This window comes from Furipterus horrens, unplaced genomic scaffold (genome assembly GCF_987537825.1).
Source record: "Furipterus horrens unplaced genomic scaffold, mFurHor1.1.pri manual_scaffold_11, whole genome shotgun sequence".
NCBI classification, from domain to species: domain Eukaryota; kingdom Metazoa; phylum Chordata; class Mammalia; order Chiroptera; family Furipteridae; genus Furipterus; species Furipterus horrens.
This window is the reverse complement of record NW_028327181.1, coordinates 72,536,640-72,544,122: the sequence shown is the minus strand read 5'-3', so window position 1 is coordinate 72,544,122 and position 7,483 is coordinate 72,536,640.

Below are 7,483 nucleotides of genomic sequence, written 5' to 3'. Positions count from 1 at the left end.
ACCATAAATATTTATTTTATGGTGCAGAGAAGTCGTAGTTTTTTGTGATTGCTTCATAATAGTACAGGAAGTAAATGTACCACAATCTGTGTACTAATGACCATAATATTCAACATTTTATTTGGTTGTGAGTTTATTTCTGTTCAACTTCTTAGCTTTCCCCCTCAATAATTTGGTTTTGCCTTTAATGTTGTTTTTGCCCTCATTTGTTTTTTTATTTTCTCTACTTGTTTTCATGTATTTTCTTTTGTAATTTTTGCTTTTCCACTAATGATGTTGTGCTTTATAATTATTATTTTGTTCAGTCTCTGGCTTTACTCTCTAGTATACTCAGACTTCCCTTTGCGTCATGAACAGACAGACTGATCCTGCTCTGGCATCTGGCAAGAAAGCACTCCTTCTCACCTGCTAGATATCTGCTGGGATTTTCTTTTTTTCCAATATTAATACCAATTTGGTTCTAGCTTTGCCAAGTTTTAAACTTTTGAAAGATTAATTATTACTATTGTGTGATTTGTATTTTAGTTTACTGCTGAAATTATAATTTCTCATCTCTAACTCACTGATCTCCAAGAAAGCCCTTCTAAGCCTTGGCTACAGAAATTTCTCACTCATTTTTAAAACTCATGCTCAGATATTGCTTCTTCTATAAGTCATCCATGTCCATACTCTCAGGCAAAATTATTTCCTTGATGGTCCAAAACTTCTGGTTTATAAAGTTCTCTCATTATGTGTCTCTGATTCACTATCTAGACTAAGTTTCTGGGTATAAGGAGCTGACAGTACTTCATAGCTGATCACTGAATACCTCCCTCCATAACTATTTCTCAGAAGAAGAAAAAATCAAATCCACTTTCCATCTGTTTGCTTTCTTTTTCCTTTTATTTACTATTTTAATTTTAATTATAAGGTATTTTAATCACCCGCAAAACTACAAAAACCAATGACACTACCATTCATGCATCTACCTATGAGATTAAAAAGATTTTTAATAATTTTCTTTATTTGCTTTTCACATCTCCTTATTTGAAAATAAAGGAAACATCATAAATATGAGCAAAATTTAAGTCTTCCTCATTCCTCCTGTCTTCCATTTCCAAGGCTATCTGATGGTGTTTATCATTGTCATGCATGATTTTGGGCATTTAACGTATAGACCTGGGTCTATAAACAATAAATATCACTGCATTGTATGTTTAAATATCTCAAAATTATGTTGTACAGAAAAAAGGGGGTAATTTTTACAACCACCTTCCATTTTTAGACCTGCATTTTATCAGGCAGGAACAACATAAACAAGAAACCCTTCACTCCTATAATCTTACTGGCTATATCCAAGCTTCTGTCATCATAAATAATTTTTGTTTATTTTGTATATTAGGGTTCCCAAAAAATATACAGAACCTGTAAGATGTGCATGCATGCATGTATGTGTGTGTATAAAGAGATTTATTATAAGAAATTGGCTTATGTAATTATAGGGACTGACAAGTTCAAAATTTTCAGAGTGAGCCGGCAGGCTGAAGACACAGGAGAGCCTCTATTCTGGTTTGTGTCTGAAGCTTGTCTGCTGTAGAATCAAAAAGAGTAGATGTTACAGGTGAATCCTGCAGACCATCTGCTAAAGAATCCTCTCCTTCTTGGGAGAAAGCCAACCTTTTGTTCTATTCAGGCCTTGAACTGAATGGATGAGGCCCACCTACACTTGACTCAGCATCCCCTGCTTTAAATGTTAATTTCACCTAAAAACACCCTCAATAATGTTTGACAAATATCTGGGCACTCCATGCCCCAGCCAAGCTGACACATAACGAACTCACTTCCCTAACTCTGTGTTCTTCGTTTCAGCTAAAAGTCTTTGAACAATACCTTTCTGTGTTCAGAAGAGAGGTGCCATGGCTGAAATGCACTTCCTCCACCATTTCTTTTGGAAGACAGTCCTAGCCTCAGATCTAATCATTCGCCTTAACCTTAACTAAAGTCATAACACCTGCCCCTCCCCAATCTCGAATCCTTCCATGCACATTATGAATTATGAACAACTCCATCCTGATATGCCCATTTTCATTTAACTAATAGGCAGGACTATAACTAAATCCTTTACATGACATAATTACCCTGCCTCAAATTGGTCTTTGTTTCTCATTTGAACGTTTCTCCTGGTTCTTTTCTCTCAATGCCCCTTAAGCTAAAACCCTAGCCTTCTGCAGCCTTGTAATCTATGCTATTCACTCCTAATTGAAGTCCTGCTTAACCCAGTCTGTGAGATTTTTAATTAATCCTTCAAGCCTCCCTTCAAGCAAATGTTCCTACTTGAAGTCTTACTTCACTTATGTTTGTTAAACTTTAATTAGTTCTCCAAGGCTGCTTCTTTTGAACTTTCTCTTTGACTCCATCAATCCTGCTACCATTTTTCATAAATTCTTCGATGCCCTCTATTGTAAGATGCAAAGTAGATTAATAAGAAATTTTATTTTTCATGTGAGGGGACAGCTATGAATTAAATGTATACATTTCCATTAATAAAATAAACTGACTGCCAAAATAATATATTTATTTACATAATTATATAGCACTTCTTTTTCATTATCACAATCAAAATTTGAATTTAAAAATGGTCTCCTTTGCCAAAGTCCAAAGAGTCTTCTTATTCTCATCTACGCTGGCAGTTAGGTGTAGCATCCTAGCAAGAAGTTGCTATTTACAACCTGCACTTAGTTCTTCCCCTGGTCTCCTTCTGTATGTATTCTATTCAGGTATGATTTTAGTATACATGAAATATAAGCTACAGTAAATGATTTAGGAAACTTTCTCTTTCCCTATGCCCTAAAATTGTTTCATCATTAACACCAACAGTTCCTTAAAGGCTTGTTGGAAATGCATACTGTGTGTAGGATGATATTTTTAGAAGTAGAATGTTTCAATTTTGTTTTCTGGTTCCTGATTTAATCAACCGTTGTGAGTAATTGTGTTCAATTATGGTTTCCTTAAATTGACCATTTAATCTAGGTGTCTAAATTTATTAGTGTGAATTCATATAAGTATTATCATATAGTTTTATTGCCAAACATTTCATTTTATTACTCAGGTCTATTTTAAGGTTCCTGCCTACAATATTGTTTTCTTTTTTCCCCTTTATAAATGTCTTCCTTCTATTCTATTTCATGTTTTCTCTTTATCTTATTTTATTGAATACTTAGCTTACTTATTTTAACTTGTTTTTTGTTTGCTAATATGGTAGGAGAAATTTGTGTGGGCACATGCACACACGTTATCCATCAGAATAAGACTGCTGAGTCTAAAGATTAAACCAAGAGTGATGCATTTATGGAAATATAAAGAACAGATATTAAAAAGCTAATGAGGTTCATTATTATTCCAATCGGTCCCAGTTTGAGCAGATAAGAAATCAAAGCCCCTGTAAGACAATAATGAGGTTCCACTGATTCTTAAAGTCTGAGTCAGTTTCACATAATAAACAAAACCCTCTTTCCTCAGTATGGGTTTCAAATATATGTTTTCTAACAAAATACCTTATACATTAATCAGAGTTTATCTTCATCTCCATTCAACTCCAAGATGAGTACAACTGGGGGTGACAAGCATCACTGCTCACCCCCCAAACACTGAGGCACTCCTCTAAGTTACAGAAGACCCCGTGTGGAGGGAGGGAGGAGGGCATGGCGAATAAACCACTTCATTAAAAGGAGTGAAGTCATCCCTGCAGGAGAGACGTGGCGTTTGGTAGTGAAATGAGTCAGAGGGAGAAATACAAAAACTGTATGATCTTACTTCCATGTGGAATCTAAAAGAAACTGAACTCACAGAAACAGAGAGTAGAATGGTGGTTGCCAGGGGCTTGGTTGGGGAAAACATGAAGAGATTGGTCACAGGGTACAAACTTCCAGTTGTAAGATGAGTAAGTTCTGAGGATCTGATGTTACCTGGTGACTAGAGTGAATAATTAATACTGTATTGTATGCTTGAAAGTTGCTAAGAGAATAGATCTCACGCAGACAAAAAGACAACTATGTGAGGTGGTGGTGGTGTTAACTGACCATATTGTGGTAAGCATTTCACAGTATATACGTGTATCAAATCATCATCTTGCACAACTGAAACATGCACAAAGTTAATGTGTCAATTATATCTCAGTAAACCTGGGGGGACATTTAAAAGGATAGATATAAACAAAAGAGCATCTGGGGTTTCACCTTCAGGAGCCAGGTTAGGAGTGGAGTTTGCTGAGAGGGTATATACCCTTTGTCTTGAAGTGCTTTTCTATTGAGGTTCAAGGAAAATAACACTAGTTATCTCTCCTTTCATTTGTAGTCAATAACTCCAGAAATTGATGAGCTGGTTAACATTGACTCCTTGGGGTTTAATAGAAGTTTCTTAAAAGCCATGATATTGAGGCCAAATCTTGAAAACTAGTAAGCTTTATCAGTCTGGACAAGGAAGAAAAGATCTAGGAAGAGAGAAAATTAAGAACAAAGAGGCTGTCACCCACTCCGACCACAAATTTAACTGAGAAAAAGACTTGAAGACAAGTAGATGGAGATAAAGATATCAGCTTCATTTCTGATAAAGGTGATCTGAAAAGAAGTCATGTAGATTGTGTGGCCATGGAATGCTCGCTGATACTCTCACGTGGTCAACAACTTCTGACCTGGCTCCCAGTGATCCCAGACCTGGAATACTCCTGGAGGTCATGGCCTTGTGTTACCCCCTCTCCTTGATTGTGGCCTGGGCACAGTCACTTGCCTCTAATAATTAGAATACAGCAAGAAGCATCTGGTGTCCCTTTGGAGACTGAGGTATAAAGAAGGTCTGACTTGCATCTTGCTTATTTTGCTCTCCTTTTTGTTTCTGTTCCTGGCTCTTCCCAGTGTGCCTGCTCTAATGAAACAAGCTGCCTTGTTGAGACCTGTCCTTTGGAGAGGTCCACATAGAAAGGACTAGTAGCCAACAAGGTCACGAGCAAGCAGGGAGGTGAATCCTTCCCCAGTCAGCCTTGAGATGACTGTAGCCCTAGCCAATACTTTAAATTCAACCCCTGAGAGGCCATGAAGCAAAGGATAAGCCAAGTCTGGATCGCTGATCCACAAAACTGTCAGATGATAAACACTGTTAAGTCACTACGTTTGGGGAACAGATAACAAACTGCTAGAGAGCACAGTCTCACCTGCAAAGTAAAGTGCATGTCTGAGGAGAGAGTCTCTAATTACCAAGGAGACACTGGGTCTGCAGGGAAACCAAAACACAAACAAACAAAACAAGACGAAACAAAAACAGACACAAAGCCACACATCCCTTCATCTATTTCCCAAATTTACTCATTAGATAGCTGTGTCCTCTTTCCCCAGGAGGTGTTGTTCAAAGAGCAGAATTGTCCAAACATGACCCTGAGTTGCTTAGACAAAAAGCTAGCTAGAATATGAGAGCTCCCCTTTCTTTCAGTAAAGGGAAACCTTCAAGGTTAAAGCACTTTGGGACTGGGACCAATCTTTTCATGGTCTAGGAGACCACCTCATCCCACAGACCTCAAGCTCCAGATTCAGGGCAGCTGGCTTTTCCAGACCACATTGTAAATAGCAAACACAACAAATTCATAACTGCGCAGTGCTGTGTACCCTGCACATTTGTCCACTGACAAGGCCATTATCTCATGCTTGTCCTACGAGACAAGGCACTTACAAGGTGGGGCGTAAGGTCTCACCACTGGAGCAGAACCTATTCCGGGTTTAGTCGACATCCAGGTGGGCATGCCTCTTCTTGGGACAGTGGGGAGACCAAGAACTACATGCATCTCTGTCTTATTGCTTCTGGCTTCTGAGATGTCCATTTTCCTAATACAGTCTAATCCATAATGCATGCTGTGTTAAGTTATGGAATCTATTCCATCCACTTGCACAACACCCCCCTCACCCTAAGCCAGACAGAGAGGAGTGAGAAGAAGAAGGTATGTCAGAAGTAGGGTTTTTTTGTCTATTTTTTCCATCCATTTGAGTGGAAATGTAAGAGGAGAGAGTTAAGAACCCCTTCCCCACCTCCTACACACATGCACATACACATGCATACACACACACAGCAATAAAAGGAAGAAAAGTATGAAAACATAGGACAGATTTGGGAAATATAAGTGAGTCTGCAAGACAAGATAGAAAGGTAAGTTCAAGACCATTGTGTGGTGGAGTGTCGGGATACCACAACAATAGTACCACCCTGTTCCAAAACTCCACATTGCCCAACCCTGGAGTGGTGTCCCGTAGAGTTTGTGCAAGGCAGTGGCCCTACCAGAGCCATCACATCATAGCTCCTTCTCTCTCTTAACTTTTGCTATTTTAGGGATGACAGTTTTATAGGCATGAGCAAACAAACAAAAAAAGTTTGAGTCTGAGACCCGCACCCAAGGCACTGAATAGCTGCTTACCTTGTATTTGTGGGGCTGCTCAAACTAAGTAGCAGGATGATTCATGGGAGGCCCTAACAGTACTCTATCCTAGTGTCTGACTGAAGCTACTTATATCTTGTGTCACTTGCTGCAGTGATTCAGTTTTAAGCGAAGATTAATGCAGTTGGAGCATTTTGCAGAAAGAGTAAATCACCCTTGCAAATGATTGCAACTCGAGTTTCCCAGGCTGTGCATTATTCATGTGGCTCTCTGATATTGTTTACATAAACAGATACTGTTTCATTGGTTGCTAATCATCGCTTCCGAAGTCAGAGTAGGCTCAAAGCAAAGAGAATACCTAGCTTTTGTTTAAAGGAGCAAAGCATTTGCAAAACATACAAAATGTCAAGCTACTCCCTGTCTCTGACTTTTCTTATGGGAATGGACTCTGAATGCACACTGAATACATGCTTAAAAAGAGTTTGTGCTCAAAGCTACCACATATCGAATCCCACCCTTTTTTAGGTAATTGATCCATTAATTATTTAATGTTTTGTAAGTCTCTCTTTTACTCTACTGGCCATGTTGAGCAATGAGAGTTTCCGGTGTTAAAATAACTGAGAGTCACATGAGTCAGCTCCTCCAATACGCCTTTAAGGACTGCAGCGAGGGTGTCTTCATTCACACCAGATCCGATGGCAAGCTCTACAACCTGGCCCGTCTACGAGCCAAGAACAAAGTCAAAGAGGTGCTCATCCGTGAGATGCTCTTCGCCGACGACGCAGCTTTGACATCACACTCCGAAGAGGGACTCCAGCAGCTAGTCACTTGCCTTTCCCACGCATGCAAGGAGTTCGGACTAGCCATCAGCCTGACGAAGACGAATGTTATGGCTCAAGGCACGGGGACTCCCCCATGCATCACCATCGACGGATACACCCTGGAGGTTGTCAACGACTTCACTTACCTCGGGTCCACCATCTCGAGCTCTCTGTCAGTCGACTTGGAGGTCAACCGGAGAATCGCCAGGGCAGCCACAGTTATGGCCAGACTGAACCGGCGAGCGTGGAACAATTCCAGCCTCACTGA